At 48.3% G+C, this 23,507-nt stretch overlaps 1 long non-coding RNA gene across 1 annotated transcript in view; it reads right to left on the reverse strand.

Annotated features, from left to right (window-relative positions):
• Positions 1-240: 240 nt before the first annotated feature.
• LOC144130284 (uncharacterized) overlaps positions 241-23,507 on the reverse strand; it is a 35,061-nt gene continuing 11,794 nt past the window's right edge. Inside the window, exon 2 of the long non-coding RNA XR_013314047.1 lies at positions 241-481. This is a non-coding gene — a long non-coding RNA (uncharacterized LOC144130284). The remainder of the gene's footprint in view (positions 482-23,507) is intronic.

Here is a 23,507-nt window from a genome sequence, read left to right on the forward strand (position 1 = left end):
ATCGCGCACTCGTAACGGCCATATGTACTTTTTTTTGGTGTCTCACAGCAGCAGTTTCCAAATAAAGGTCTTCATACAAACCTGCAATTTTATGCCTCATGTCATGCAGTAAAAACGTATTGCATTAAAAGATTGTTATTAACAGGTGAAGCCCAAAAAATTGCGAGAATGCCGAATATTCCTACAGTATCGTTATAGTGAGCGCTTCTGTGCGGTTGACAAGGAAAATAACAATCGGACTTTGCACACTCAACCATGATTTATTTCTATAGATAAGATTTGCAACAATCAGTGCATTCATTTAACAAAGTATAATATTTGCCCTTACAAACTCCCGGATAGGTGATTTTTTCGCATTTCTTAGGATTTGGTAAGTAGAGGGTCGTGCTTCTCTGCCCAGGCGTTGGTGTTCCTGGTGGGCATTTTGGCTTTGAGCACACACCGCAGCACCGTTTGCACGCTTGCAGAGGACATATAACAGCTGAAAAATACGGCGAAAAATCCCAAATTTTAACAAAGCATTGATTAGGCAGAGCATATTATCATTAGTTTTTGTGCTGTATGTCAGCTTATCTTATTAGCCAACTAAGATAGAAGGTATGAATGTACATATAGACAGAAAGATGGACTACAACTTACAGTTCAGGATGTGAAAACTTAATACATACACAGTATATGCACACAATTTAGAAACATCGTTTCAGTCAACGCACTGCTCGAGCACAAGCTTGGACACGCACTAGAACACTCACTGAAGAGATAAACACATGCAAAAGGCTTCGCTACAACAAACATCGGGCAGGGAGCCGTGCACCGTACGAGCCTCGGCGGTACCTTTGACATCGGAGCAATCATTCACGGCCTAACGCGCCCGCCGCCGCTCTCGCCCATCGACTCTCGCACAGAGCAAAGACCCCCCACTCCTCGCTTCAAAAAAGAGACGGATGTTCATCCCGGAAACAAACACGGAAAATGACGCTCGCTAACACTCGTTAAACGGAAGCCCACAGAAATTTTCAAAACAAGTAAGCATGAAGGGTACAATTTTCATATATGGCAATGACGCATGTGGACAGACATGATAAACACATTTTCCGCACACGATGTACCCGCCGCGTTGGCTCAGTTGTTATGGCGCCCGGCTACTGATCCGGAGTACCGTGGTTTGAACCCGACTGTGGCGGCCACGTTTCCATGGAGGCGAAACGCAATGGCACCCGTGTGCTGTGCGATGCCTGTGCGCGGTAAAGATCCCCAGGTGGTCGAAATTATTCCGGAGCTCTCCACTCTGGCGCCTCATCCTTCCTTTCTTCTCTCAGTCGCTCCTTACCCCAACTCTTACGGCGCGGTCCAGGTGTCCGCCGAGATGTAAGACAGATACTGCAGTGTTTCCTTTCCCCAACAACCAGTTTACAGTTTGCAATTACACGGTGTAAAACAACACAATAAAATGCACACAAAAACAACGAATAAGAACAAATACTGGTTAAATACCACTTTCTGCCTCCTTCCGATTGTGTGTCCATCCCCATCTAGAGAGCCGACGCAACGGGTAGGCTTAGACCACTGTCGCGGGACATCACGCTTGCCGCATGGAATTCAGGCCAATTCTCGCATTCGCGTTTTAAAACCATGGACCCAGATCGGAAGCTTCGGCTTCCATTCGACCTGCCACGACTTGAAGCAACTTTGTTGTGTCGCCTGTGGCTTGGCGTAGCTTTCACCAAGCACTACTCCTTCTTAACAAGTATCACTGACAGCCCTGCATGTGCCATGTGCGGGTGTGATGAGACTATAGCCCACATTCTTTGTGAATGCCCTGCCTGCGGCGCCGAAAGACTGTCTCACTGCCGTGCACTGGATCATCTAGACCTGCCCCCAGAGAAGGAAAGGAAGATTCTCGGCCACTGGCCGCACTGGTCATCGGTGGTGAAGGCCTCTAAGGCCCTGCACCGCTTTTTGGGGACTTCTGTCCAGCACGACAGGCTGTGACTTTACTGAACGCTGTGACTTCGCATAGTGACTTTCATTTCCTGCCACTGTATTTTCTCCTGCATGTTTTTCTCCCCTCATCCCTTTCCTCCTGTGCAAGGTAGCAAACTGGCTCTTTTTCTGGTTAACCTCCCTGCTTACCTTCTCCTCCTCCTCTGGCTTCTTCAGACGAAGTGTTTTCTTATTGTTCCTTAGCTCGATCTAAAGCTTTCTATAGGTCGTCGCTTTCTCCGTGGTCGAGCACTCATGGAAACCTGCCCGGTGTCACGCACTGATTACCTCAGTTTTCCTCCTCCTAAGCAGTGCCTTCGTCATCCCTGGTACTCGTGTCTGTCATCGCCCATCCTATTAGCTGCGACACATGCACAGTCGTAGAAAATCGGTTTTGCCTCGCCTTCGTAAGTCAGCAATTCGATACGTGTCTAAACGGCAGGACCTCAGTTACAGCAATCAGCCTTTGGTATCTCACTTGCGTTTCGGTCAGTTTTCTTATTGGGTGAGACGCTCTTTTTAAAAGAACCACCTCTCAAAATTTGCCTTGTTGCTGCTCGTTCAAAAATCGACCTCTAGAGTTAGCCCGTCGTACGTTTTGATGGTCACGTGGGTCTGTTGTAGCATTTAGCCGTTACAACGCTGCAGCGCAGAAGTCTAGCCTGTAGACATGCTATAGCTCGAACGGGTGTTTGTTCGTTGGCCTCCTTCGTACGTGCAAATTGCGTTTGTATGTGCACATTCCGGAATTAACCTCGGTCCGCCGCCTGCTTCCTACACATCGGTTATGGATACCCCCGTTCCTGCTTAGAGAACTCCAGCAACGCTCAGCGGCCTACGATGCAGGTGTAAACAAGGCCCGACGGCATTACCAACTAAATGCTGCGGAACCCGCCGCGGTGGCTCAGTGGTTAATGTGCTCGTCTACTGAGCCGAAGTACCCGGAATAAAACCCAACCGCGACAACCACGTTTCGATGAAGGCGAAACGAAAAAGGCGCCTGTGTGCTGGGCGTTGTCACTGCACGTTAAAGATACCGAGCTAGTCTAAACTATTCCAGAGATCTCCACTACAGCACCTCTTTCTTCTTGTCTTCTTGAACTCCCTCCTTTATAGCTTTCCTTAAGGCGCGCCTCGGGTGCGCACCGAGACATATGAGACAGTTACTGCGTCATTACCTGTACTCAAGCACTTTTTTTTGCCTCTTGAAAACAGGAAGACGCTCCTAAATTACTTCAATCGATGATGAGAGACCTGGCGACGTTCCTCCGTCATAGAAGGTAGCTTAATACCAGAAAAAAGGAGCACTCGCCAAAAAAGAAAAAAGGAAAAAAATTGACGTTTCGGGGCCCGTACGGGTCCATTGTTCAGAATGGAAGCGGTTGGACGAAGGTGGTGACTTGTGTACGATCCAGGTGGCGTAATGAGCATGTGGAAACCTCAGGAAGATTACCCCGCTTTCCGTTCGAAACATGTGGTGTTGTTTGGATGTGAAGTGATTCTAGAAATAAGCGGGACGATAAATTCTTCTCCGTCGCGGGGACAGAGGTGTTGTTCCAATCGATGGCATGTGCCGCAGCTTGATGATGTTCAGCCAAGGCATTTTCTTTCGTGCGGCTTTTGGCGACGTCATTATGGTGCTGTTTTAAGCGCCTAATAAAAATGCTTGATTCGCCGATGTATACAGCTTTGCAGTGCTTGCAGGGGATTTTGTACACCACTCCGGGGAATCTGTTTCGTTCAACCCGGCCTTTAACTCTGACGAGTTTTTGCTTCAGTTTACTTGGTGGCGCGTAGGGCGTGTGGACATTGTAGTTTTTGAAGACCCGGGCTGAGGCCTTGCTGACTCCTGGAGCGTATGGGGATGCTTGTTCGCTTGATTTTCTCGGTGGCCGTTGTTTCCACGTTTTGACATGGACAGCGGCGTTCTGCGGTGAATACCATATTTTGCGGGTATCCGTTGTTGGCAAGATCCTCCCTCACGGTTTTTAGTTAAAATGTGAGTGTCCTCGGGCTTGAACAAAGGCGGCACGTGCTGCCGAAAAGTGCGAACGCAACGGAGCGTTTATGCGTGACAGGGTGTGCTGAATGAACACTCAGATAGCGACCAGTGTGAGTGGGCTTGCACTGCACGCACGTTGCGAACCCACTGCTTGTTCTTTGCACATGTACGTCCAGGAAGGGAATGGCGCCATTCTGTTCTTTTTCTTTGGTGGATTTCATTGTCGGCTGAAAGGAGTTTAGGTGCTCAAGGAAACGACTTGCATCCTGTCGGCGAATCACACAGACACAGTCATCGACGCACCGCAGACACAGTTTAGGGGCTGGATGAAATGAACCAAGTGGTTCTGCTTCAGTGCGTTCTAGATCAATGTTTGCGCATACGACAGAGACGGGAGCACCCATGGCTTTACCGAATAGTTGTTTGTAGTGATGCTTACTGAAGACAAAATACGTGTTGCGCAAGCAGAATTTGAGCGGACGACAAATGTCAACAATCCCAAAAGGCGTACATTAAGGGAGCGAGGCGTCGTTTTTTAAAAGGCGTTTGAAGGCGGAAACTGCGAAGTATACCGGGACTGACGTAAACACTGACTTCACGTCGAAAGAGACTAGGACTTCCTCATTGTCTATAGAGACGTCCTTAAGCTTCTAGACGAAGTGGGAGGAGTTTTTTACATACGCCGTTGTTCTTTCAACCAGAGAGCAAAGCACTTGATGCAAGTATCCGGAGAGCGCGTGCAATGAAGAGCGCGTAAAGTCTACTATAGGGAGTAGTGGTACGTCCCGTTTGTGCACCTTAGGAAGGCCGTAGATAGCAGGTGCCGAGGTGCTCTGGCATAGCAGCCGCAAAATAGATATTCTTGCTCTCTAATGGGACAAATTTGAAGACGTCGGAAAGTAGTCTTTGAAGCTCTGTCTCTACCACCTGCGTGGGGTCACGTGTCACTTTTTCCTACGTCGCCTCGTCGCCGTTTTTAGGATGTAGTCTCATTGGTTGAGAACGACGGTTGAATTCCCCTTGTCAGCAGGCAGGATGACAATGCCTTTGTTCTCTTGGAGTCTTTTCAAGGCATGCATTTCAGGGGAAGTCACTGTTTCTGTTTTCTTCACGCAACGCTTCGAAAGGGTCCCGGTGGTACGGCAACGAGATTCTTCTCGCTTACCAGGGTCAACCTTGCGGACTGCCTACTCCACAGCGCAGGCCATTCTTCCCCCATTTGGCTGCGCGCCGCTATAGAAATTAAGGCCTCGTCTTAGGAGGCTCAATTCTGCCGTGCCCAGGTGGTGGGAAGATAGGTTGTGTATCCCAAATGCAGCATGATAAACGACCCTCTTATCCAGCAACGAAGAGAACTTGGCTTCTTGAGCTCGGCTTCTCTCTTGACAGGACATGGCAGCAGCGCTATTGGTGTGAAGCAGGACGCTGAAAAAATCGCTGTTGAGGCAATCGCGCAGCATGTGTTGCGCGACGAAAACACCATTTGGTATCCATTATGCGCGCTTGAAGTAAACGCTTCTCAGCTTGAGCAATCATTTGCCTTCAAAAAGGAGTTCAAACTCGAAGTGGCAGTCTATTGGACTTGAGAATAAGGCCATGGATCTTGCTGCCTAAATTAAAGTGCAGATGGTGCCAATTGGTGCCTCGACATATAAGTGTTAAAGGGAACGAGGTGGCGTACAGTCACCTATGCGGCGCTGCCAGGAAATAACAGTACCTAAAGATGTCAAGAGACCCTTCAGAGAAATGGTGTTCAGCCATTTCAGTGCCCTCTCTCTCAATGATACATTGGTCAATTTGGACAACGTAAGCACTGCCACATTGCAGCGGAAACTGGTACACCACAACAGTGGAGCAATGCACGTACTTGCAATTGTGCTTAGCGGTGCAAGCGGCGCTGCACGGACCGTCCGCCACACGCCTGCAAAGTTGAGGGGCGGAGAACACAAGACGAATAGACGGATCACTGATAGACTGCGGCAGCATTTCCGCCCTCTGAAGGGTGAAATTGGCGCTAATCTCCCCAGACATTTAAGGGTGTGCAATGGTTGTTACCCCAAGCTTCATGAAACAAATATTTGAGGAAGGGGAAAGTCTAGAATTGAGCAGGACATTTTAGAAGCAGCACACATGCGCAAACTTGGCCTTCCCACCTGTGTACGTGAGGCTTCTCTGGCTCTCTGGCTTCTCTGGAAGTTCGCGTGCAACTGGATGCTGACGAACTCGTTCGGACACTAGTGTTCAAGGCGGCGACGGGCAAAAAAGGCTTGGTTCTGAAGGTGCCTTATGGAGTCCTTGCACTCCAGGATTCTGGCTTGAAGCAACTGTCGATCTGCTCTTGACACCACGCTATGACCGAAGGGCGTATCGACCGGTCGTAGCAAGCGGACGGACCGCGGGGTTAGGTTCCTGGCTTTGCATATGAGGTTGAATTCTAGATGAGCCTTGAAAGCAGAAATCCGGACGGTTAGCGAAACGAACTGGCGCACTTGAGTGATGAAATTCTGGCCATACGACCGTCGTAGCATGATGAAATCTAAGGTTCGACGAAATCTCGTCTGGTCGTCTGGCCAGGCGTGAGCGAGTCATTGGCCCGCGTTTTTCGCACCTACGATGTGCATATAGCTCACGTGCCTGCGTGCAAGCTTCGTCACGAGTTGGTGTCCGTAAAGGATAAGCTAAAAAAAGGAAATGTTTCCCGGAGTAATTTATAAAATCCCCTGCTCAGACTGCGATCACTCCTACATAGGTGAAAGCGGAAACTTTGAAAGACGGCTGAATGAGCACAAGAATGATGTCAAGAAAAAGAAGGCTTGTTCAAACGCACTGGCTGAACACGTTGAAAACACGAAGCATGATATCGCTTGGGAAGAAGCGGCAATTATCGGCCGTGAGAAAAACTGGATGTCACGCCAATATCTGGAGTCTGCTTATCCAGACAACAGATCAGACGCTCAACCGTAACATCGGCAATCTACCGCCCTCGTACGCTAGATGCCTGCGACGATTAGCACAACGTACTTAAGCTTTGTGTGCGAAATTTTTCCATCAGTGAACAAGACTTCCGTGTGGAAGTCGAAACGTCCTTCCATCTTGACAGCACCTTTTGGTCGGCGCTTCGTTATTTTCGCCAATGTAAAGTAAATGTTCCCGCCTTAAACGGAAAACCCGACAAACCCATTCTATAGTTATGAAATATTATCAAGAGTTGATAGCCGTCTTTGTCATTTTTTATTTGCGTTCTACGCTGCATGGCGCTGCTAAAGCAGATACCTGAATGACTCTCATTTCGGCTACAAAGGTACGGGAAGAGCACTTTCACAACCAAAGCCCTCACAGTCCACGAGGCGCAACACTAGTTCCATGTAGCTCACCATGACTCAGCTTGCGACACGACATTTGACCAGCCGACAACCCCCCCAAAAAGAAGCCTCTCTGAGAAAGAGCCAGCGGAATTTTCTCACTCTTCGCTCGGTAATAGTAACCTTGCCTTTGAGTGCTTCTCGGTGAAGTACGCCTGCGGCCAGCGACCAAGGACGGCCAGAGCCAAGGGCGCCCGTTCGGGGGAAGAAAGCAACGGCGCCGTCAAGTAATTAGCCGTTTCCGTCAGGAGCCGGCCACATCGTACAAAGCTCGCCGCAGTTGAGGCCCGCGGCGCCGCAAGGGACCCTGGTGTTTTCGGAGATACGGAGCCACGTGCACAACTGTTGCAATGTTAGTTCCGACGGCTCAACTCCGCAACGAATGACTCCACTTGCCACAGTACTGTACAACTTTGATAGGTTCCCATCTTGGATAAATGTGCCTCGTGTTTGATTTGCCACCGCCTGATGAAGAGGCCGAACCTTAGGGGATTCAAGGAGCGTGCTGAGTGAGATGGAATGCTCTGGGCCCTGGCGACAAGGCTCATCCAGTCGCTCGACGCACGAACTCTTAATTTTTCACTCCTTGCTCTTTCCTCATTATGTAACTGAGTTTAGTAAACGTAAAATTCAACCTGCTTGTTTTAGTTTTTTCAAACTTCAAGCTTCAGTCTTTTCTCAACCTGAAGATTCAGACACGCTACCAAATGAATCCTGGGTCCGATATAGCCTGTGCGCCACGACAACTGGTGATCAGCGGTGAAATCTGAAGATAAAAGCGGCAACGGTCGGCCAGCGAGAAAGCAGCTGTCTTGGAACACGATTTTATGCGTGGTTGAGTGCTTGCAGAACCTCTGATGCGAAACAGATTCTAAAAAAGGTTTAAATTTTAGAACTGGTAGAAATTTTTTCTTAAATCCTCGAACTTTGCTATTTTTGCTTAGTTGTTTTGGAAATAACCCAGACAGAACTATTATGGACGTACAGAAGCGGCAGATGCCGGACCTGCTGCTGTTGTGTGAGCAATTGGGGATTGATACAAGGAGTTTGGCACGAAAACCCGTGATCATTGAGGCAATCACTGATTTGGGTGCAGAGAATGAGTAGATCACTGAAGCATGGAGCCTAATAGAATAAAAAATGGAAAAGCAGCTCAGACAGCTGAAAGAACTGGAAAATGAGGAAACCCGGCATGAGCGTGAAAGTGAGAATTAAGCAAAAATATTGGATCGAGGCTTCGTAAGTTGGAACTCGAGTTCAGTAAAAAGTCGGCTACTAAGGTCGGCAACTAAAAATTCGGCCACAGGCTACCGACGCTTCTGCCCTGCGAGGCAGTGAACGTTGTTGCACGTCTCAGCAAGGAGGACGCGGAACTCTACGAGAAGGTCAAGCTTGCCTTCTATGAAAGTACAGACTTGGCACCGAAACGTTCAGGCAAAGATTTCGGGGAGCTAAGAAGTCAAGGAATGAGAGCTATCCCCAGTTTTTGTACAAGTTGAAAGCAAACTTGGTCGAATGGTTAAAGAGCACAGAGTCCAACAATGCCCTGGACGCTGTAGTTGTGAGAATATTTTTCGAGCAGTTTTACAAGTGCCTGCCTGAGTGGAAAGGAATTGGCTACAGGACCGGGAAAACGTAACGTATGCGACAAAAGCTGCATAACTCACTGAGAAATAAGCTTGCGCCGGCAGTTTAGCGACAACACTACTGTTGATAGGCCCCTTAATTACGATAGAAGTGCGAATTATCTTCACAAGAGTCTCTTTGGCAGCCCTGCAGTCTAGAAAGAAAGGCTTCTTACAATTAACCTCAAAGAAAGGATCACAATGAGAAGGGTGAAAAGGGGCCAAAACGCAGAAATAAAAAGTCGTGTTTGGAGCTAGGAGGCCGCTCACTTGCTCCAGATGCAATGAGCCGGGTCAACTACCAGTGAACTGCCGAAAGGAAAGGGGTAAGTTCTCGTATGCTAGTGACGGCGGTGAAAACATGAAGCTGTTGGAACATAACACGCATGACCCGGTAGTGACCGGGAAGCCATGCAAATTGCTGCGCTACTAAGCCGCAACGATGGATGTTGCCCATCTGAAGTATGTGTGACCATCCGATACACAAACAAATGTGCGTGGGTCCGACAGGTAGCAGAAGATCAAAGCGTGTGTTTGCCTATAGCGACAGTGGTGGTTGAGGGCCCTTTCGGTAAGCTTGCAACCGAAGCTGCAATTCAGGAAAGCTACCTAAATGCTATCCGTATTTGTTCTCCAAAGAATAGGGTATGTTAATACAAGATTAGGGGATCCTTTTTGGAGACCGAGTTGTGCAGGCCTTAACACGTTCGAAGGCGGAAGAACTTGCAGCACAGCTTACTCCTGCTGTGGACGAAACAGCAGTTAAACTTGGGGCGGAAATCGACGACCAAGGCTCAAAAAATCGCGCTAAGGAAGCACCCGAGACTGGTCAACCCGCAAGTAAGCATGACATACCGTAGAACGAGGAAATCCTTTTGCCGCCAGTCTCAAGCAGTTTCACGACGCTGGTAAGTACGAACCGAGAAGAGCTAGGTATGGAGCAAGCAAATGACGCGACCATGCAGGAGGTCAGAAAGCTCCCCAGAACGAGTAAGAGAAAAAAAGAGGCATTGTTTTCGTTATTAGAGACAGTGTACTTTATCGCCAATGAAAGGATAGCGTGGAGTGGAGCGAGGCTAACTATTCGCTACCCAGTAGTACCGACAAGACTTTGCGCGACTTTCTTTCGGCAGTTCGTTGTCATGCCACTTGGAAATCGGGAAAACAAAGCGGAAGCTTTTACAAGAGTACTATTGGACTGGATGTTTTAAGGTCATGGAGCGTTTTGTAAGATCGTGCGACACATGCGAGCGGGTCGGAAAGGCGCAAGATAAGCGGAAAATACCGATGGTGTTAGTGCCGATCATTACTAAGCCGTGTCACCGGTTGGTGATCAATGTAAATTAGCCACTTCCCGTGACAAATTCGGGGTGTTGTTATATCCGCACCATGTTATGCCCTGCCACGAAGTTTTAGAGGCTATCGCGCGGTGCGACGTGACGTCAGAAAGTGTTGTGCATTCACTGTTATCAGTCTTTGCACGAGTTGGAGTCCTTTTTGAGATCCAAAGTTATCAGGGTAGTGTATTCACTAGTGCCGTCACCACCTCATTTCTAGAGCGGTGCGGCATTAAGATAGTGCACAGCTCAAATCATCATCCACACAGCAACCGCTTAGAAGGGTGGCATTCTGTTCTAAAGCGCATGCTTAGAGGACTGTGCTATTGAAACAAGCCCAACAGGGACGCGTGCCTACCAGCGGTACTTTTCGCTTTGCGGTCAGTGCCGCTTGAATTCATTGGATTTAGCCGCGATCACCTCTGCGAACAGTACGCGGCGCCTGGGAAGGGCGCGGAGAGGACTCAGCTGGATCGTCTACATAACAATAAAGAACCGGTGGACGCCAGCATGAAGTCAGCCCGGGCTTGTTGTCAGGTCTACTGTGATTGGACATCCCATCAACGGATGTTTTCTATCGGTGACAAGGTAATGTTGCTGAGAGCGTCAAGGCAGAATGCGATCGAAGTACAGTAGGAAGGGCCGGCTGAAGTAGTTGCCAAGCTCTCTACCACCAACTACGTGGTGAAATCGTCAGCAAGTCGCAAAGAAGTGCGCATTTGCCATTGCATAACGAAGCATTACGTGCAAAGAGAGGCCGCGCAATTATAATGCTGAACCTTCGTGAGGAGATGAAAGACAATCTTATCTCTTGTAGCAGAGAGGAACGCAGAGCGCAGGAAATCATCACAAGAACTGAGCGGAAAGGAGAACTAGAAGAATCTCAATTGTTGGATCTCAGCGAACTGACAGCAGAGATTGGTCACTGCTTTGTATATAGGCCGAGCATAATTGATATGATTGAGTGTTGCATTGCGCTAACTTCCGTTGGGCCGGTGCGGTCAAGGTGCTGTCGACTCTCTCCAATGCAGAAACGTATCCTTGATATGCAGGTAAAGTGCATGCTGGAATTAGGAGCAATCAAGCACTTTGAAAGCGAATACGCTTCAACCCATAATCTTGGTGGAAGCTATAGATAAGGACCCAAGGCCAGTAGTAGACAACCGGAAGTCAAATGGTCTCACAAAAGATCAAGCGCACCCTTTTCCTAGTATCGAGGAGAGAGTGGATAAGGTCAGCCAAGCAACCTATGTAACTACGTTAGACCTTACTCGAGGGTACTGGAAACTGTCGCTTACTGAGCGCGCCAGCTAATACTCAGGTTTGGTAACTCAAACGGGAAGTTATCAACAAACAATGATGAGCATCGGGCTCGAAAATACCCCCTTTTGATATTCCTTCCAAATAAATAGGGTTCTAAATGGCTGTGAAGCATTTGCGGTGTCCTGCTTAGACGAAATTGCTGTCTTCTCAAATTCATGGGCGCAGCATGTATTGCATCTGAGAGCAGTGCTAAGCCGTTTGCATGAAGCTGGGCACACTGTAAAGGCCGTTAACTGTTGCCTTGTGAGAGCAACCTTGGATCTTAGGGTCAGAACGTAGGCCAATATTCCCGGCAACCTTGTGAGGTTGAGATCTCGGCGGTAGGAGACTACCCGTGGCCTAGAACGAAGACGGACGTTCGGGCTTTCTTAGGGCTCACGGGATATTACAATCACTACATCCGTGATAACTCAGCTTTGGCAAGCCCCCTAACCGATGCTCTAATTAGGCGCGACAGAGCCGACAAATGTAGTCTGAGAAGAAAACACCAAGCGTCCTTCATACACATGAAGGCGGTACTTATTAGCCGCCGGGTATTGCGAGCTCCTGATTACGTCTGAAATTCACGGTCCAATGTAATGCGAGTGATCGAGCAATAGGCGCCGCTCTCTGTCAGGGGGATGACGATGGCAACGGACATCCCGTGCTCTACCTGAGCCAAAACTGAGTTGTCGAGAGATGACGTACCGCGGGTAGGAAAAAAACTGCGCTTGCATTGTTTGGGCTATAAAAACTCACAATCTTATTCCGCAGGCGCCAAATTCATCATAGAGACGGACCATTGTGCCCCTTTCTGGCTGCGAACCACATCAAAGAACAATCTCCTTCTGAGGTGGAGCTTGCTTCTGCAGCTGTATCATTTTGACATAAATTACAAGAAGAGAAAAATGAACGAGAACTCGGACGCACTCAGGCGTTCTTTCTAAGCAGTCCCAAGTGCTCTTCAAGCAACCAAAATTGGTACTTCATGCGTTTGTGTGTGAATATGTATTGTAGCATGTTTGATTTTCTCAGCATTGGTTGGTCATGAGAGTTTTCAGTGTGGGCATTTATCCCACAGCTATGGTAACGACATTGTAGCAATTCCTCATGTGGTTGAAGTTTCAAGACGCCTTAAAGAATCTGGTCAACGTCACAGAATACAATGTTACGAGCGACAGAGAGGTGCTGGTCGTTCTGCAGGCAATTAAGTCGTCGCTTCGTGCAACAGTAGCGATTGCTAGCCGCCGAGAGTCGTCTCGTGTGGGAGGAAGCTGTCATGACTCAGCTTGCGACACGACATTTGACCAGCCGAAGACCCCAAAAAAGGGTGCCTCGCTGAGAGAGAGCCTGAAGAATTTTCTCACGCTTTGCTCAGTGGGAATCACCTGGATATTACATAGGGGGGTAAAAAGGCCTCATGCAGCATATATGCTGTTACAGAGTGGGCACGTACTACACAATCGTCCCTTACCGGACAAATATTAGGTTCGGCACACCTAAAAAGATTGAAAAATAATAAACCCCCGCGGACCGGAAGAGTTCCGGTCTCGAACGCCGGAGAGCCAGGTCCGATTCACTTACCGGACAGCGCAAACTACATCTAGTATTCCCGATCATATAGAATATACATCGCAAAATTTCTGTGTTGAACGGACCTTGCAAGACAGAAGGTCGCTGTCAGCTGGGCCGCATTCTTCATGAACCAACATCATAAGAGCGTTCAGACCGTGAGTGGGGTTATGCGGAGACCGAGGGGACCTGAATGCCACGAATTCTCCTGCCAAATAAAGTTTTACAACTACAAGATGGCAACGCCGACAAATTTTTGAACATTAAAGGTTATAGGTGCAAGCTGAAGGATGTGCCAAGATAAGTACAACCTTTGTCTGTAAAGTTCCGAGTCTGAGTCTATTAAAAAAATGCGCTTAACATTGCAATCATTTGTGCAGCACCTCTTCAAAATAGTCTCCCCTGCAGTCTATACACAGATTTCAACACTCCTTGAGGTCCTGAAAACCATAGGAAAACGCTCCTTTTGGCAGGGCTGGCAGCTCCTTTGTCGTGGCATCTTGAGTGGCCTCCAAGCTCCCAATCCAGTGACCTTTTAGGGCTCTCTTCACACAAGGAAACAGGAAAAAATCGCATTGGGAGAGGTCAGGCGAGTATGGTGGATGGGGAAGTACAGTAATGCTGTGCTTGGCGAGAAATTTTGTTAGGTTGAGAGCACTGTGCGGCCTTGCGTTACAATGGAGAAGGCTCCCTTGTCCAGATGCCCATAAGTCAGGGCGACGGAATTGCAGTGCATTACGCATGTGTTGGAGAACGCGGATATAAAACTCCTGATTCACCGTCTGCACTAGTGGGACGAATTCGTAGAGTATGACACCTCTGGCATTGGGAAAAACAATCAGAATCGTGTTTGTTTCGGTCTCCTCTCGCCGCACCTTTCTCGATGCCGGAGAGCTTGCGAACCGCCATTCGGCGCTGTGCGTTTTTTTTAGGATCATATTGAAAACAATATGTTTCATATGCACAATGATGCTGTGGACGAATGCAGCATCTTTCTCTGCCTCAGAGAGACAATCAGCATTCTCTGATGCCCGCGTGTTTTTCTGGTCTTATGTGAGGGAGTGCGGCAGAAGTCTGGCAATCAGCTTTCGTTTCCCCAAGTTCTCACTCAAAAGTTGGTGGCATGTTGCCTTACTAATGTCGAGAGCATCTGATACCATGCGAAAACTGTAATGGTGCGGTTTTGCTAGAAGATTTCCCTGATCCGAGCCACGTTGTTTTAATTCAATGAGGTTGAAGGGCGCCCATGCCTTGTGTCGTCTTCCATCTACCTTCTTCCCGAAACGAACCTCTTGTGCCACTCTAAAACTCGCGTCCGCGATAATGTCTTGTTGCCGTAAACGTTACGAAGGAGCTCACACGTCTTTGTGGCTGTCTCGCCAAGCTTCACACAGAATTTTATGTTTACACGCTGCTCCAGGTGGACGTCCGTCTCTCTATATTCACTCACAGTAGAATGAGCAGACGACTAGTTACGTCATTTCTACATGTAGTGCCGTCTGGCGGCTGCCCCAGCCATTAACATATATAGCTCAGGTTAGCCCAAAAACATGGCGCTACACAGGCGCACCAACTAAACCCCCTCAATAGACTAAAAGAAGAAACATCTCCTCCCTCCTCCTCTTATGCCAGCGCTCCTCCTCTCGGCTCCTCCCGGGCGCCGACGATGGCGGCGCCTATACTTCGTCTCACAAGATGTTTGCAGCACTACGGAAGGTAGAGCTCTCTCGTCCAATCAGGGCTGCAGAAACGCAGAAAATAGTCCCTCGAATATTTGAGGAGTGTATGACTATTAATCAAAACAATAAGCATTGCAACTAAAACATGATTTGGACAGGTATATTTAAATGGTAGGGAGTGTTTCAATCACTGGTGAAATTACCAGACAAAGCCCGTACGGACACAGCTCTGCGGAGGCCTGCTGCGAGGTAGTGATGCGTCGCCACTTTCCAACATGGCGTCGGACGAGTCTGTTGTGTCTCCTGTGTGCTCTACACCGACAGTGCGCTGTTTCCCCAAGCAGGCGAAGCAGGTGGCTTTAAATGTTCTTGAAGCGCTTCGCGACGAGTGCGGGGGCAGTTGGAGTACAAATGCGCTCATCAAGAGGACGGCAAAACTATGGCCTCCGAGACCACCCGATGAAGAGCGAGCCCCCCGCTTATAATCTCGGAGGCTTTAAGTGTGGAGGCGCAGGTCGCTCTGAGGGCGCCAGATGGCGCCAGGTGCCCAGCAGCAAAGCGCAAGCCTGCCGTATCGGGACCAATCAGCGCGTGCTCACTATAAATAGAGGTAGAAAGAAGCCACCTGGACATCAGGTGGATCGAGCCACAGGCGCGTAGGAACACACTAATGTAGTGCGCGCCATCCTGATTGGACGAGAGAGCTGTACCTTTCGTAGTGCTGCAAACATCTTGTGAGACGGAGCATAGGCATGCAGGGGGATGCTAGCAGACGCTCCCAACGCTCGCCTTTTGACGCGCAACAGATCGCGCGCACGAATGAATTTTGTGTGGCGTTTTTTGCGTTGTGTTAGGTCGAAATGACATGATGACATGTAACATCGAAAATTAAGTTTCTGAAGTAACTGACGCGACCGACGGTGCGCTGCTTTATCCAAACTTTTTGTCCTGCGATCGCTTTGGTTGCGGAGCATACGTTGCAGGTGGCGTGCGAGAGCGTGTTCGCGGCACTATAGTAAATATACTCTGCGCGTTGTGTTCCAAAAGCTCGCGCTTTGGCGTGCAGCGGACAGCGCGCCGACTGAATTTGTAGTTGCGTTTTCTGCCTCTTATTCGGCCGCTCGGCATAGGAGCTACAAAAACTACTCACCTAAATAACTGCCCCGACACACGTTGCACTGCTTTATCGGAACTTTTCGTACTGCGATCGCTTTGATCGCGGTGCACACGGTGGAAGTGGAGTGAGCGAGCAAGCTCGCGGCACTATAGTGAATGTCTCGTAGTCGTGTTTTTAAACCGCCGTCTTTCGCCCAATCGTATTAAAAATTTAACTTCGCGAAGCGAATGCGGACCGACATGCGACTAGATTTGCGGTCTAGGCTTTATTTCGACGGATGGCGGTTTAATGCTGCTATAATATATTCTCTTAAAGGCGTGTTCGTTCGTGCAACGGGCTGTGCAATTCAGTGAGTAGGTGATTACTCGTCTGAATTTCAATTATTTTAGTGCAGGAAAGCTTGGAGATTATTTCGGAGTTAATACACATCGGACACCTCGCAGGCTACTGTTAAAAATATCCGACTGACCGTAGCCACGTAATTTTTGTTTGTAAATAGGCGAATACGAAGACCTGTAGTTAAGCACTGCAATACAATTGTGATCAGAATTTGAATTTAGGGTTAATAGTTTGGGTTGATTAACAGCAACCAAAAAGGCATTTAAACGCTGTTTCCTGAGCAACTACTGCGCCGCATGAGTCATTCGAATGCTGCTTGTTTAGGTGATTGTCATCTTCGGTCAGCATATGCAATATTGGCTTGTAAGAGAACATTGCCTTCCCTCTTGTAATCTCCATGCCTAACGCGCAGTAGCCTGGACTGCCGTAGTTTATCGCATCTGCCGAAGTAGCGTGCAACAGAACAAAAAACTCAAATGCTGAAAAATGAAAACTCGAATTTACTGAGTTCTCTCTGAAGCAAACACGTTGGTTCGTTCAAGAATTTCGAGCAGCATGAACAGCGGGGGCTTCAACAGCGATAACAACCCCCTTGGCGTCGAGTTCGTGAGCGACTAAATCCGACTGCAACCAAACAAATACGTCCAGCGATGCGCCAAACATGGAACATAGACCTGCACCGCGAGAAGCATGAGCAGCGTTGGCTCAAACGGCAAGAACCGCCCTTTTACTGTCGAATTCGCGAGCGAAGGAGTCCATCTGTTACGACCCATAAACGGCAAGTAAGGCGCGCAACATAAAAGCTAGACATATATTGCGAGCAGCATGTACAGCGGGTATCAAACAGCGAGAACCACCTCTTTAGTATGGGGTTCGTAAGCGAAGGAGTGCAACTGCGACAACAATTCCTTCAGCAGTGCGCAAGATGAAAGCTAGATCTCCAACGCGAGCAACGTAAACATGGGGGCTCAAACGATACGAAGCGTAACTTTCGAGTCAAGCCTGCGAACGAGTCTGACTGCAACCACGTTGATACGCCACGAAATGCGCGCAACATCAAAGCTGCACCTGCAGAATCTAGCAGAGCTGGCACGGTGGGCATAAGACAACAAGAAACACAGCTTTCGTAGCCTACGAGCGAACGAGTCCATCTACAACTATGCCAAACGGCATTTACTGCGATGAAAGACTGCAAATCTCCCCCCCCCCCCCCCCCCCCCAATGAAAAACACAACTGACAACTGAAGAACGGCCACTCACCTCACAAAGTGGCGGATCCAGCACATTAACGAAGTTTGTCCGGCTGATCCTGTGCATCCAAACCTTTCGGCTAGCAGCTTTGCTTTTTTCCGGACGGAAGTACAAAACACATTTTCCCACTGCCTCTTCGGTTGTTGCATGCATACGCGCAACAGAAGCTCTGCATCGCCGCAACGCGTAGACGCCGTCAAAGATGCAAAAACTCTACCCGCCAAAACTGTTGCACAAAAAGAAAACGAAGCGCGGCTCCTACCCCGGCAATGGCGTCGGCGTCTGCTGCAGAGCGAAAAAGCACCCGCTAACACGTAACCACGGCGCCTCGGCCAATGGGAGGCTCGATTACCTGGCGGCGCTCTAGGAGAGGAGAGAAGCCTGCGAGTTCAAAGCTTTGCGCTACTTTTGCTTCACTGAGAGGATTTAGCAATAACATTTGCTTTGGGGAATCATTTGTAGAGAAGAAACTAAATCAGTCTCGCAACTTTACAGACAAATGTTGTACCTGCACCCATCATCATAAGGTGATGGTTCAATGATTCTATGAAGATTCTATGACCAAGGTAAAGAACTTGCGAAGCCACTTAATATACGCCTTAAAGGTATGACGCGATAGCATTAATGGGTGTGTTCACAACATGGGGCCCCCTTTGCGCATCTCTTCCCAGACATGGATACTCTCTAAGAGTACAATGCGATAGCACTTGGAAAGACGATGAAGGCCAAATTCGGCTGTCGCCCTGTCTGTACCGATCGCCTACTTCTCTGCTTTTATGTGTTGTGTTTACCTTTCCGGCCATAGTGTCATCTCTTCGCGCTGCCTGATGATCCCTGGAACGCCACAAGATCTCGGGACGGACCCTCCGACACTGCCTTCACGATGCCGACGTTCGTTCTGCGAGGCGCGTAGGCCTACCGCAGCCCGTCCAATGGACATGAACATAATTATGACATGGAAAGATCACATCCTGCTATCGTTGCGTCTGCTGTTTCGCCTACACTTTCACCTCAAAGATGTCTCCTCAGCACCTCAGCTCCTCCTGCACCCCGGTATTTCATCGCTGCTCAAGTCGCCGTCTTCACTTGCAAGGGACGAACTATCGTTAACCCCTACCGCCTTGCCTATTCCTCTGCCTACCCCTATACCACTCCTGCCCATTCCTGTTCGGACTGTTTCTGATGACAGCATTGAACGGGCTGCGAAAAAGGTAAAGGCCACTCCAACCGATCCTCCCCTTCAAAGACGACACCGTCGAATTATTCATTCACGAAACTTCATCGCTCCTTCCGAGTGCACATTAAGCCTATCTTGCAATACGATATAACGTCAGTTCCTTTAAGACCGGTGCAGCAGCTTACCCGGTGCCCATACTCATCCACGGGGTTCTAGAGCGCACAGATGTTGATAGCATCGCACCTGACATATCTCGTTTAACAGACATTCCACAAACTCCCCCTGCCTCTTCGCCACCAGATACACTTCTGACACATTTAACATCTTCAGCCTCCCTCAGGCAGCGTACACGTGCTCTTAATCCTCCGTGTACCTACCCCCTTCCCCCCAACGTATCACTGTTGGAGGAAGTCTCTCTGAGGCGGCTGCTGGTCGGCGTGGCCCTTACGCATGGCGTTCGCCAATAGTGGCACAGTAAGAAGATTCCTGCGCCGGAAAAATGCCCTCACTGCTAGACACCCGCTTCTGACACCACTGTCCACCACCTATTGTGGACATGCCCAGAAACTTCGCTGGTGCGCGCTCGTGTTCTTCAAGAGGCAGGCATTTCCTCAAACAATGACACCGATTTCCATTTATGGCTGACAAAAAACATTTATGTCCTAAGATTATTTGACTTTTTATATATAACCGGACTTCACGCCTTTTTGTAACCTATTATAACGTTCGTTAATGGCATCACGTTTCATGCCGTGCGGCACATTTAGCATCCCAAATAAATAAATAGTAGCATTTGATATCCCTCGCGCTCAAATACTCCTTCAAAAACTCAGTACACTGCGCAAGAACTTAGCACACTGTTTTGTGGCTGGTCACAGTGCGATGATAAGCAAGAAGCAACAGGTTAGCAGGCTGTAGAGAACTGTGGCTCAGGGTGTAGATATAAATAGCACGCGAGAAATATTTGTTAACTTTTCAGAGCAAACAAGTTTATGAAAAGCGAATACCTTCTCACTTAAAAGGTACAACCGGGAATATACACCAAAGAGCCCTAACACCGTCACCAAAAACAGACTTCATATTGGGCAACCATCCCGGAATTGCGCAATATGTCCTAGTGGTGGGCATGGATGTGTACATATAATAAAATCGTGAGGCTTCAGTAGGTTGAGATGCCAATGATGAATGAGAAAACTAGTTAGAAAGAAGCTCATAGCGACTTACACCCTAGGGTACATTTTATATAAAGATTCTCGATTCAGTTATAGAAGTGTACGGTAAGGTTACCGCCGAGCTCTCGTTTCGGAGGCGAAATGCCTAAGAAACACGCAAGACAAAATATGTAACCCCATAGATGCAGTAGAAGAGAAATATCTTTCAAAACTAATGAATAAATTTGGCGTAAACGAAATCAGAACTACATTACGGAGACGACCGAGCATGCTCTAAGGAAGCCTAAAAGCGGTCAAGAGGAGTTAGATGTCGCCAAAATTCAGATCAGCGTCTGAAGGCACAACGAGAGCGATGTCATTACAATGTGAATAAGGCAGTTATAATGAAACACAGGAATTGTAAGCAGATGTACACAGCAACCGAAATAATCAGAATTCAGTGAAACCGATGGGTTTTGAACTGTACTATATTCGAGGGGTAAAGTTATAGGCGGTTAACAATGTGCACAATCTGCCTGCGTGTTCTCAAGGTAGCGTCAGAATACGAACAGGCTCCAGCAGGTGGCTCGCAAGTGTAGAAAATGCCAGACTGCGATTTCATTCCCTTTGGTTACTCCATTCCTTCTCTCCTCGCCCCGTCTATACTTATGGACTAGGTGATAAGTCGCAGAGGGTCGTAGCGTTCCTGGTAACGAAAGCCGTGACCTATTTTCAAGCGATCCTGGAAGATACGGCTCTTATCCTTGCGTGCACCTCCAGATGTGCCCGGATCTGATCTTGCACACTCTCCGGAACCTCGACGTTCCGGATGAACGCATCATCTTGAAAGCACCCACGACGCAAGTTGAATGCCACGATGACGATCACTTTAGAGCAGGACCGCTAAAACAACTTTGCGAATACCCGAGTTCGTCCTGCCATGTAGCCTGCTTCAACAGCCGCCTTAACCATAGTACCCGCGACTACGGCTGAGCGCTGCTAACTACAATTGCTAAGCGCCAAAACCCAGCCCCTCGGTACCCCTGTAGTTAAGCGAATCCCTCGATCTTCACCGCAACCGAAAACACATATACCAGGTTTGTTGCGCAGGCATCAGAAGCGGCAAAAATATTGTCTTCAATAGCAGCTTCGCACAGACACTATGCATTTCTGCAAGTGACCTACGTATTGGCCAGACACTAGCTCTGTGTGCCATGGCAGCTACAAAATGGGCGTACTGGCAGCAGCCTTAAGATCCCTAGGATGTCGACATGGGGCCGGAATCCTCCATTACGGGCCCTCTTTCTTCCGTTCTTTTCTCACTCCTACGATTATCCATTCCTTTACGGTGCGGTTAAGGTGTCAACCGAGAACTGAGACAATTACTGCCGTTTCCTTTCCTCAAAAACAAAAAAAAATCAATTTTCTGATCCACAAAGCTCGGAGTACAGCTCTCTGACACTCGGTTCGAATACCTGTCTCGAGCTAGCCTTCAACCTAAGTGGTCTTCAACCTAAGAGTGACGTGACCTGATTGGAAGGTTCGAATGGCTGGCTGCTAGAGCGGTCCCGGAGGCTATAAAAGCTGAGTCGTGCCGAACGGGAGCAGCAGTCGGGTAGCAGACGGAGAATCCAAGTGAGAGAGATGCTCTACCGGGCCACCGTCGCGCTTATTTGTGCGAGAACCTTGTGCTCTCCGCCCTCTGCATACTGCGTACCGCCATGTTTATACTGCCCATAAAAGTTTCGTTGACTCACCGTCGCCTTCACCGTTTCATCGCTTAGCTCTGTGCAATAGTGGCAGCCGCCTGGGATGACAGAGTCGCAAAAGGGGTGGCAGCGGTGGTATTCCCAATCCTAACAGTGGTGGCAGTGGAGGGATGCCCAGACCTAGCAGTGCTGGCAGCGGTGGGAAGCCCAGTCATAACAGTGCATATATGGCGGCCTCAGGTGGCACAGGACGGAGACAACTGGAGGTTTATGAGAAAGTTCCTTGCATTGCAGGTTATTAAATTAAGATGGTGAGAGGCATTTGAGATCTATGAGAAAATTGCTGCACTGCAGGTTATATATCTAAGCTGATGATTAATTTGAGCACCGAAAACATTATTGATATATGCTATTTTGAATTTTTATTGTCGCCCTTTTTTCAGATTTCTTGAGCTGACTTGGTGGTATAATCATAATTATTAAGAAGGAGATATCTTGAGTCGTAAGCACCTTAGAGTAAAGTTCATTTCTTCAGCTATTATTGTCTGGAATTCGACACGACATTTATCAATTTACCTCGTCAGTCGGTTCCTCTAATACTCTTACCTGCCGCATTTTTTCTGATACCAGGTGGTATAGTCGCAACCCAGAAACATTGATCAGTCACGATAAGTTGACAAAAAGGCACATTTTTCATATATAGAGAGTCAATTTTTACTGGTACGTGGGAAGATTCTCTCTAGCAAAATATAAATCTTTCTTGGGCGCGCCGGAAGCAGACTAGCGCTCCGTGAATAGGTTAGCTGCTCCAGACAACATGACAGACGCTCAGATGTGATGTGCATAAATATTAGATCGAGCATAAAGCGCTCTCATGAACACTGCAACGACTACGACAACCTGAGGGACCTTTCTATCGTGCACTGACATCGCACAGCACTTAGATGGTTTTACACATTACTTACATCTATACTGGGGCCCCGTGGCCGGGATTTGATCCCTTAAAACTGGGCTCAAATAGAAGAAATCCACCACCGCCATGCCTGCACGACGAACCTCTTCCTAATATTTTACTTTTAATGTTAAGAAATTTCAGTAGTGTAAGCGAATACGTTACTGTAATTTCTACTCGTGTATGTTGACAACATACGTGCTCTACAGGAATGAAATTCCGGGTACAGCAAGAAAAGGGCGACCTGAGATGTTCATTCCGTAAATGAGTTCGGCCGCCTAGTACCTTTCCCACGCTTCGTGTTTAGGGAGGCAGTGGGACACGGGACTGTTAGATAATGAACAAAGTGGCCTTCGAAGTATGCATCATAATATATTTATCAATCCTCCAGATGTTTACAAACGCCTCATGACATTTCCGCGTGGAATGAGATGAGTCGGGGATTTCACACACCGCCTATCTGATCTCAGAGAGGCCAGACGTATGCAGCGGAAAATTAGGCGATGAATTAAAAGGTTGGCAAACAAGGGCTGGAAGTATTTCTGTCGGTTTCTTCATCCTAGAAAGCCCATATCTCTCATTTGTCGGATGCTGCGGGGGTTTGGTGTGCTTCCACAGCAAAGACACTCGCTCTATACGTTTGTTGTGCATGAAGATCGTCAGTGAACTAAAGTAGCAAGAGACTCCTCCAGCAAAATTTGCTGGTGGAATGACTATCAGCATTTCGCAACTTGTTACTTTTGCATCACGGGAGTCAGTGATGGATGTGCTTTTTTCCTGAGAAACTTGATGCTGCCTTTGTGGAATGCAAGCGTTCTTTCTCACCTCGGCCAAATGGCATAAATGCGCTGTGCTGCATGGCTGCGTCGAACGAAGACAGCTGTCCTGTCATTACCACCATCCATAGGTCGACAGTGGTGTTCCTCCCCAGTGGAAATTCAGTCCCATG

The sequence above is a fragment of the Amblyomma americanum genome, chromosome 4, assembly GCF_052857255.1.
Source record: "Amblyomma americanum isolate KBUSLIRL-KWMA chromosome 4, ASM5285725v1, whole genome shotgun sequence".
NCBI lineage: Eukaryota > Metazoa > Arthropoda > Arachnida > Ixodida > Ixodidae > Amblyomma > Amblyomma americanum.